This window comes from Rattus norvegicus, unplaced genomic scaffold (genome assembly GCF_021556685.1).
Source record: "Rattus norvegicus strain SHRSP/BbbUtx unplaced genomic scaffold, alternate assembly SHRSP_T2T unassigned-0000193, whole genome shotgun sequence".
NCBI lineage: Eukaryota > Metazoa > Chordata > Mammalia > Rodentia > Muridae > Rattus > Rattus norvegicus.
In genome coordinates this window covers 20,001-29,311 of record NW_028238910.1, presented here as the reverse complement: position 1 = coordinate 29,311, position 9,311 = coordinate 20,001, and the positions used below count along the sequence as shown (strand labels likewise).

Below are 9,311 nucleotides of genomic sequence, written 5' to 3'. Positions count from 1 at the left end.
TGTGCATGCGTGTGTCCATGGCCATGCTAGAGCCCACCCCAGATTTGTGTTTCAGAGATCTTTACTTATTTATTTTTCCTGCCTTGGCTTGTGTAGGCACTAAGTCACCACACTTCCCGAAAAACAAAATGAAACAAAACAAAACAAAATCCACCAACAAATGGACCAAACCCAAACCCCAAGCCAAACAAACAAATATTCCTGCCTGCCTGTCTGTCTATCAGGGCTACAACAGAGAGAAGTGGAATCTTGAATGAACAAAACTAGAATACCTAAGTCTGCCTGTTTCCCCTCTTCCCACCCTCCCCTGCCCCCCAGCCCATCCCCTAGAGCTGGTCTAGCATGTTCTCTGACCCTGGGGGTGCGGTGAACCGGCCTGCTTTGCTAAACTCTGTAGTGTATAAACTTGGTAACTCTAGAAAGCAGGAGCTGAAAATGTGCAGATAAGGTGGTGGTCGAGCTGTGTGTGTGTTGGTGTGGGAGGGAGACTGCTTCGGTAACTGCTGCTTTTCAATGTCCGGCTGAAACTCTGTGCTTATGATGTATCTTTTGGTTTATTCGATTTTACTTACTGTCTATTGGGTTTGCATTTGATTTTTATTGATTTTATTGATATTTATGTTTAACTATTTTGACCTGGCTAAATGACTGACTGACTGACTGACTGACTAAGTCTACCTGGCATACAGGAGGAATTCAAGGACGAACGATTGTTTAAGTATGACAAAAATAAGTAAGTAAGTAAGTAAGTAAGTAAGTAAGTAAGTAAGTAAGGGGGTTGGGGATTTAGCTCAGTGGTAGAGCGCTTGCCTAGCAAGTGCAAGGCCCTGGGTTCTGTCCCCAGCTCCGAAAAAAAAGAAAGAAAAAAAAGTAAGTAAGTAAGTAAGTAAGTAAGTAAGTAAATAAATAAATAAATAAATAAATAAATAAATACGATCATTTAGAAGTAATATAGGCAGAAGGAGAACATGTGGCTGTGGATGGTCTGAGGCTTCTGGCTGCTTTTGGGTGCCTCTTCACCTTTCTGCACGTGCAAACTGAGTTTAATTAAGTTCTGTTTCCCTAGAGGCTGGGAAAGGGAGAAACAGAAGTGACCTGGAACATCAGGGCTAATGGCCGGCTGCCTCCATCTTGGTGAGGTCAGGTGTCAGCCAAGCTGGCTGACAACCATCCACAGTTGAATCCAAAGTGCCCAAATGGGACACTATAACAAATCATGTATACAGATTTGTGTATATAGAAAACATTTTTCCTTTCTCTTCTTTTCTTTTCTTGAGAAATTCAGCTGGTCCTGATGTCTTTCCCTCGGTGTGTCCCTCTGTCATCTCTCTCTCTCTGTCTCTTTGTCTTACTGTCTCTGTCTGTCTCTGTCTGTCTCTGTCTCTGTCTCTCTCTCTGTGTGTGTGTGTGTGTGTGTGTGTGTGTGTGTGTGTGTGTGTGTGTGTTCCTTAATCTCAGCAGCACTACTCATCCAATCGATTTTTCCTCTCCCCTTGTCTCCTTCACATGGCTATTACCCCACCTTAAACAGCACTAGAAGAGCCTGGCAGGCAGATATCTACCCTCTATGCTGTCAGAATTTTTTTTTTTTTTTTTAAAGTCAAAACCTGGATTCTCAGGAGCCATGTGGTGTGTCCTCCTAGGTTCTGGTGCCCTCTTCTGGCATGCAGACATATAGTCAGCAGAGAGAGCTGTGTGGGTGGCCGAGGCAGGCAGAGTGGACCTCTGTGAGCTTGAGGCTAGATAAGTCTACGGAGCAAGTTCCATGACTGCCTGGGCTATACCAAAAGAAACGTACCTTGAGGCAAAACAAAACAAAGCAGAAAAGGTTCTGCTTTTATTTTACAGACATGTGTTCTCTCTAGTCCTATTGACTATAGAAGTTTGATCATGAAGTCACATTGATTTTTATTACAGAGTTTATTTGTGTGTGTGTGTGTGTGAGAGAGAGAGAGAGAGAGAGAGAGAGAGAGAGAGAGAGTTTTTTCTTTAATCTTCAAACATATTTTTTATTGTTTATTTATTTTATGAGCACACTGTCACTGTCTTCAACACACAAGGAGAGGATTCCATTACAGATGGTTGTGAGCCACCATGTGGTTGCTGGGATTTGAACTAAGGATCTCTGGAAGAGCAGTCAGTGCTCTTCACCGCTGAGCCGTCTCTCCAGCCCTGAAACAATATCTTGAATAAACAATAACAAAAACACTAAAACTAAGTCTGCCAGTTTTCCTCTTTCTTTCTCTCTCTCTCTCTCTCTCTCTCTCTCTCTCTCTCCCTCCCTCCCTCCCTCCCTTCCTTCTTTCTTCCTTTCTTTCTTTTTCTTCAGATAGGATTTCTTAGTGAATGATATTTATGTTGATATAAATTTTTTACGTACTTTTGACTGGCTAACTAACTAGCTAAGTCTGCCTGTCCTAAAGAAGGAGTTCCCCTGCCACAACTAAATACGTGCATAGAAAAAAAAATATATAATTATTAACTTGGGATGAAACTAATGTAACAAGCAAGCAAACAAACGCACAAGCAAACAAAGTAGGGATGGTGGTGCTGGGTGCCTGGTATATGGGAGATGGGAGACCTGTGGTCTAGAGCGTCCAGAGCTCTGGCCTCCATACTCTGGACTGCATTCTCTCTAGCAATCTTCCCAAAGTGGCTGTATTTAACCATGTTTTTATTTTTTAAATTGGCTCTCTCTCTCTCTCTGTCTCTCTGTCTCTCTGTCTCTGTCTCTCTCTCTTTCTCCCTCCCTCCCTCCCTCCCTCCCTCCCTCCCTCCCCCCACCACACACACAGAGGCACGTGTGAACAAGGGAATGCAAATGCACAAAATAAGTATGTTTTGATCAGAGTGAAAACAAATCACGGGAATTTTAACCATTCCACCATCATTCCACCATTCTTTTAATTTACTCTCTGTGTTTAGTCTTCCAAAGAGGGTGGCAGGTGTGTGGTTTGGTGAGTGCCGGCTGGCGGTGGCAGCGAGGAACAGAGAACAACAACAACCCCCCTCCCCCCCATCGGGATCGGTGGAGGGTTTTAAAAATGAGTGAGCCATTTAAAAATGGTGTGGAACTGAGGTCGCCGCCACCCTCCCCTCACGACGGAGTTTGGACGCTCCCTTTTCCTAACTGTGCCTGTTCCTTGCTAATTGTTAACCGATTCGAGAGTGCATGTCCTTTCACTTAGAGGTGGCCTGTTTTCACCGCTCCGTCCTACTTTCCTTTTCTGGGTGCCTGAGGGGGTTGGCCCCGAGTCCATCCCGCGTTCACTGTGTTCCGGCGGGACAACCGGGACCGTTTGTGCCATTCGGGAGAAGTGGTGGGTACCTGCCCCGTTGTGCGTGGGTGAGTGTCCCCCTGAGCTAGGGAGGTCACTCCGGAGAGACGGAATGAGTGTGTGTGGCGGCGGCGGCGCGTGACAGTCTGTATTGGTTTGCTTGATCGAGATCGCTGTCGGGCGACACCTAGTGGCGACAAGTTTCCGCAACGCTCCTGTCCCCCGGTTGGTGACAAAGGACGGGGAAGTGCCTGTGGTGAGCCGGCCAGGGTGAGAGGGTGACAGGCAAGCAGGCGGGTGCGCGACGGAGACGCCGTCCTGTCTGGGGACCATCTCTAGCTAGGAGGTTGTACCTGGAGAACTTCAGGGGAGGAGGGTGGCTGTACGACCTATTGGGACACAAGGAGGGGTTGGTGGCAGCTGGATGAGGTCGACCAGAAGGCTTGGGCCCCGTCCCGGATTTTTTTTTTTTTTTTCCAATTTTTTTTTTTTTAATTTTTTATTTTATTTTATTTTATTTTTTTTTTATTTCTTCCCTCCTCTCCGGTCCCAGCCAGCGGGACCATAGACACTTTTGAGGCCGAGAGGGTGCTGTGTCCCCGGCCTCCGAGCCGAGGTGGCCCGGCTAGGGGGCGCCACGGAGTTTTTTTTTTTTTTTTCTTTTCCAGGAGTCCCTTCGGTCCCAGCCAGCGGGACCATAGACACTTTTGAGGCCGAGAGGGTGCTGTGTCCCCGGCCTCCGAGCCGAGGTGGCCCGGCTAGGTGGCGCCACGGATTTTTTTCTTTTTCTTTTCCAGGAGTCCCTTCGGTCCCTGATAGCGGGAGCCTGGACCTCTGAGGCCGAGAGGGTGCTGTGTCCCCGGCCTCCGAGCCGAGGTGGCCCGGCTAGGGGGCGCCACGGAGTTTTTTTTTTTTTTTTTTTCTTTTCCAGGAGTCCCTTCGGTCCCAGCCAGCGGGACCATAGACACTTTTGAGGCCGAGAGGGTGCTGTGTCCCCGGCCTCCGAGCCGAGGTGGCCCGGCTAGGTGGCGCCACGGATTTTTTTTTTTTCTTTTCCAGGAGTCCCTTCGGTCCCTGATAGCGGGAGCCTGGACCTCTGAGGCCGAGAGGGTGCTGTGTCCCCGGCCTCCGAGCCGAGGTGGCCCGGCTAGGGGGCGCCACGGAGTTTTTTTTTTTTTTTTCTTTTCCAGGAGTCCCTTCGGTCCCTGATAGCGGGAGCCTGGACCTCTGAGGCCGAGAGGGTGCTGTGTCCCCGGCCTCCGAGCCGAGGTGGCCCGGCTAGGGGGCGCCACGGAGTTTTTTTTTTTTTTCTTTTTCTTTTCCAGGAGTCCCTTCGGTCCCTGATAGCGGGAGCCTGGACCTCTGAGGCCGAGAGGGTGCTGTGTCCCCGGCCTCCGAGCCGAGGTGGCCCGGCTAGGGGGCGCCACGGAGTTTTTTTTTTTTTTTCTTTTTCTTTTCCAGGAGTCCCTTCGGTCCCTGATAGCGGGAGCCTGGACCTCTGAGGCCGAGAGGGTGCTGTGTCCCCGGCCTCCGAGCCGAGGTGGCCCGGCTAGGGGGCGCCACGGAGTTTTTTTTTTTTTTTTTTTCTTTTCCAGGAGTCCCTTCGGTCCCAGCCAGCGGGACCATAGACACTTTTGAGGCCGAGAGGGTGCTGTGTCCCCGGCCTCCGAGCCGAGGTGGCCCGGCTAGGTGGCGCCACGGATTTTTTTTTTTTTCTTTTCCAGGAGTCCCTTCGGTCCCTGATAGCGGGAGCCTGGACCTCTGAGGCCGAGAGGGTGCTGTGTCCCCGGCCTCCGAGCCGAGGTGTCCCGGCTAGGGGGCGCCTCCGAGACTTTATTTTTTCCAGGATCCTCCCCGGTCCCTGCCAGCGGGAGCATGGACTTCTGAGGCCGAGGGGAAGCTGTGTTCCAGGCTATCTACCATGGCCTCCTCGGTCTGTGAGCACTCAGGGTTCTAAGGTCGACCAGTTGTTCCTTTGCGGTCCGGTTCTCTTTCTACATGGGGACCTCTTGGGGACACGTCACCGAACATGACTTCCAGACGTTCCGTGTGGCCTGTCATGTTTATCCCTGTGTCTTTTACACTTTTCATCTTTGCTATCTGTCCTTATTGTACCTGGAGATATATGCTGACACGCTGTCCTTTTGACTCTTTTTGTCATTAAAGGACGTTGGAAGAGGCTTGCACCAAGGCTGTTTGCTTGTCCAGCCCTAGCTCTTTTCTTCTGCGCATGGGCCTCTTCGATGCTTGAAGCTTAGCGTCCCCCCATGAGTACGCGCTTCCTGCTTTCCCGTGCTTGCTTGCCTGTGCTCTGTGGGGCAGCTTTATGACAACCGTCCCGCGTGTCAGGCGTTCCCGATTTCCCCGTGGTGGTTGTCGTCCGTTACCGGTAGGAGTCGTTGGTGCCGAGTGCGACTGGAAGGGTTTTCCCGTTTGGTGCTAGTGACCCCCTGGCGTGCTCCTCTGCGGCCGACCGGTTTTTTTATTTGTTTTTTTTTTTTTGTTTTTTGTTTTTTTTTTTTTTTGTTTTTTGGAAGGAGTTCCCGAACCTCCGCTGCTTGGTGGTGTGTCCCTTTCTTTCCTGCTGTGTGCCTCCCGAGTTGCACCTTTTCTCCTTCGAAGGGGATTTTATTTTTTTATTTTTATTTTTTATTTTTTATTTTTATTTTTTTTTGAAGGAGTTCCCGAACCTCCGCTGCCCGTTGAGTCCCGTTCTTCCACGCCACGTGCCTCCCGAGTGCAACGCTTCCTTTTTTTTCTCGCCCTCGAGAAGGGTAAATTTTTTTTTTTGTGTGTGTGGCAGTGTTAGCGACTTCTTCCCGTGCTCTCTCTCGCTCTTCTCGCTCGTATTCCCGTCCAGTGCGTTGTTAGAAAGCTCTCACGCCCGTTGTTCCCGATGCATGGCGTGTCTCGCTCCCGTTGGATCGATGTGGTGCTGCCGCGTTCTCTTCGGGCCGGGGCCTAAGCCGCGCCAGGCGAGGGACGGACATTCATGGCGAATGGTCATTCAGCGCGAATGGCGACCGCTCTTCTCGTTCTGCCAGCGGGCCCCTCGTCTCTCCTCCCCATTCCTTTGCAGGGTGGTGTGTGGAAGTCAGGGGTGCGGCTGTCCGGCACGAGCGCTGACCCGCGCACACTTGTTGCTGTGGTTCGCGGTGTCCCTGTGGACGTGTCGGGGGCGCTTGCCCCCACGCCGTTCACTGCTTCGCGGCCCTCTTCCCCCGTGCCGGGGGAAGGTGGTAGACCCGCTGCGGTGCATACCCTTCCCGAATGGTGTGTGCACGCGCCCTGCTTCGTGTGAGCCTTGCGGTGCTCCTGGAGCGTTCCGGGCTTTGACCACCAAGGTGCCCGCTTCTGAGTTGGCGGTGGCGCTTCCCGCTCCCCGGCGTGCCTCCTGTGCTCCATGGTGCTTGTGCCTTTACGCTTTCCCTTGTCCTAGTTGCCGGCTTTCTGCACGGTGACAGAAAGGGGGGGGGTCGAGGAGTTGAGTGTGCGGTTAAAAGGCTCCTTCCGTTGGGTGAGCGCCCACCCCGTGCCTATGTTTTTGGTGCCTTCACCCGCGGGCCCTGCGCGGTTAGGGTGGTGCTGAGCGATCGCGGCTGGCCCTTTTTAAAGACCGGACTCCCTCAAGTCAAGGCTCCTCCTTTGTGTGCGCCTTGAAGAGGCCTGGCTCTCGGCGGGGACCTGTCGCAGGTCCCCCCGGTCCGCGAATGCTCAAGAAGACCCCGGAGAAAGAGACCTTTGCCGATACCGCAGACCCCCCACCAGCTGGCGCGTGGTCCTTCCCGTTCTGTCCCGCGCCTGTTGCTCGTTTCCCGTTGCGTGCACGGAGCCCTTGGCTGCTCGTCGGTGTTGGGTTCGTCCCGCCCTCAGTGAGGAATTTGCCTTCTCTAGCTATCTTCGGAAAGGGCTTTACGATCTCCGAGGGGCTTCTCCCGGATGGTCCCCTCGGCTGCCCGCCCTGACCTCAGCCTTCTGCGCGCAGCGTTTGCTCTCTCGCCTACCGCGACCCGCGCCTCCCCGCTCCGAGTACGAGGAGGGATCACGCGGGACGGGGCTCTGTCGACCTGCCGCTGTGCGGAGCTTGTGGGGGAGATTGGGTTTCTGGTGGCAGGTGGCGGGGAAGGGCCGTGCACACGCCCGCGTGCGCGGTACCCCCCTCACCGCGAGGGGTCGTCGCGGGACGGGTGGGTTTGGAAGGGCGGCGGTGGGCTCCCGGTCCCACCCGCCTCCGTTTCCCCCCGTGCCCTCCGTCGCGTGTGCGTCCCTCCCACGCGCGTCCACGTCCCGGCCACTCTCGCGGCGAGGTCGTGTCGCGTGTGGTGCGTGCCGCGTGCTCTCGGGCGTCTGCGGTTGCCGCCTCGTCCCCCCCTTCCACGGCAGCGTTCCCACGGCCGGTGGAGATCGCGGGAGCCGTCCTACCCCCCCTTCCCCCTCCGCGGGGCTCTTGAGGGTCCGTGAACCGCGGGGTTGGCCTCGCTCTCGGGGGCGGACTTCTTATTTGGGGGAACCGGCGGTCGGCCGCGTCCGGCGCGTCGTCGGACGTTGGGACCCGCTGCCACGCGGGGGTCTTCGTCGGTTGGCGTCGGCGTCTGCCTCGGTTCTCTCTCGCGTCGGCTGGCGTCTCCTCGGGCTCCCGGGGGTTGTCCGTTGGTTTCGGGTCGGCTCGGTGCCGCGGGCGTGGCGGGACTGCTCCGGGTTGGGTGCAGTGTGATTCCCGCCGGCTTGGCTCGCGTGCCCGGTCGCCGCCCGAGCGGCCTCCCGGTCCCTTGTGAGGCGTCTCCCGCGGGGGGTGCCGCTGCGGCCCGCCCTGCCGTCGACGGTCCTCGTTCTGTCGGTTCGCTCCCCCTCCCCGCCCGCCGGCGTTCCTTTCTCTCTCGCTCCTCGTCTGGCCGACCCGCGGCCGTGCTGCCGGGCCCCTCCTCACGGGGGGGCAGCCGGGCGCGCACGGGTCCCGGGGCGGTCGCGGGGTGCCTGGGGGGAAGGGCCGCCCGGCGGGCGGGAGGAAGTTGCGGTTTGAAGGGCGTCCCGGCCGCCGCGGCCGTGGCGGCGCGTCTCGCCTGGTCTCTTGGAGGCGTGTGCGGGGGGAAAGACGCCCCGCGAGGCGTAGAGGAGAAAGAGGCTTTAGTGGCTGTCGCCCACGCCGGTCCGTGGGGCCTGTTGGCTGAGGGTGCGTCTGCGCGGGGGCCCGTCCGGCCCCGCCGTCCTCTGGGAAGGCGTGCGTCGGGGGAAAGCTGCCGGGGTGCCAAGGTGGGCGCCTGGGCGTTGAGTCGAACCCGTGTGCGCGTCCCGGTGTGGCGGTGGGGGCTCCGGTCGGTGTCTCTCCCCCTCGCTGCCCCGAGGCCCGGCCTCCCTTCCGACGCGGGCTCGGCCCCCCTCTCTCCCCCCTCGCGGGGTCAGAGTCGCTCGTCGACCTCCTCCCCTCCTCCTCCACCTGTCCGCGCGAGGGCGTTGCCGCCGCGTGTCAGGCGTTGGGCCCGTCCTCATCCTCCGCTTCTCGCCCGGGGTCGGCCGCCGTCCGGTCTCCCGCCGCTCCCCGTTGGCGTGGTCTCCCTCCCGCCGGTTCACGGTCCTCCGACCCCGCCCGAGGGGGTCGGGGGTGGTTTCCCCGTCTCCCCGGCGTTGCGCCTCGCTTGCCCGTGTGCTTTGGGGGTGGGCCCGCTGCGGCCCCCGCCCGCCCGTGAGCCCCGGCCGCATCCGCCGGCGCGGCCGCGCCCGGTATGGTCCGCGGCGTGGGCCTCGTGTTGGGAGCGTGTCGTCCTCGCGGCGTCTCGGTACGGGTGTGTCGCTGGGTTCCGACGGGTGGCCTTCCCGGTTCTGCCCCCGCCGTCCCCCGCCCGTCCGTCCCGCGCCCCTCTTCCCGCTCTGAGGGGGGTTCGGTCGTTCCCGCGGGTCGACCGTCGCCGGTCGCTTCTCTCTCCGCCTCCCTCAGCGCTCGTCCTCCCGCTCGCCCCGCGCCCGGTACGGCCGGCGCGTCCCGGCTCTTCCCGATGCCGCGGCGGGGGAGTAGGGGAGGTGGGGGCGGGCAGGGAA

General features: G+C 57.2%; 1 long non-coding RNA gene across 2 annotated transcripts in view; it reads left to right on the top strand.

The window, feature by feature from the left end:
* Positions 1–3,068: 3,068 nt before the first annotated feature.
* The window catches only part of LOC147997290 (uncharacterized), an 18,370-nt gene continuing 12,127 nt past the window's right edge, over positions 3,069–9,311 (top strand). The window contains exon 1 of one of the 2 annotated variants that reach the window (XR_015648016.1): positions 3,069–3,346. This is a non-coding gene — a long non-coding RNA (uncharacterized LOC147997290). The remainder of the gene's footprint in view (positions 3,347–9,311) is intronic. The other variant, XR_015648014.1, reaches the window with a different exon arrangement.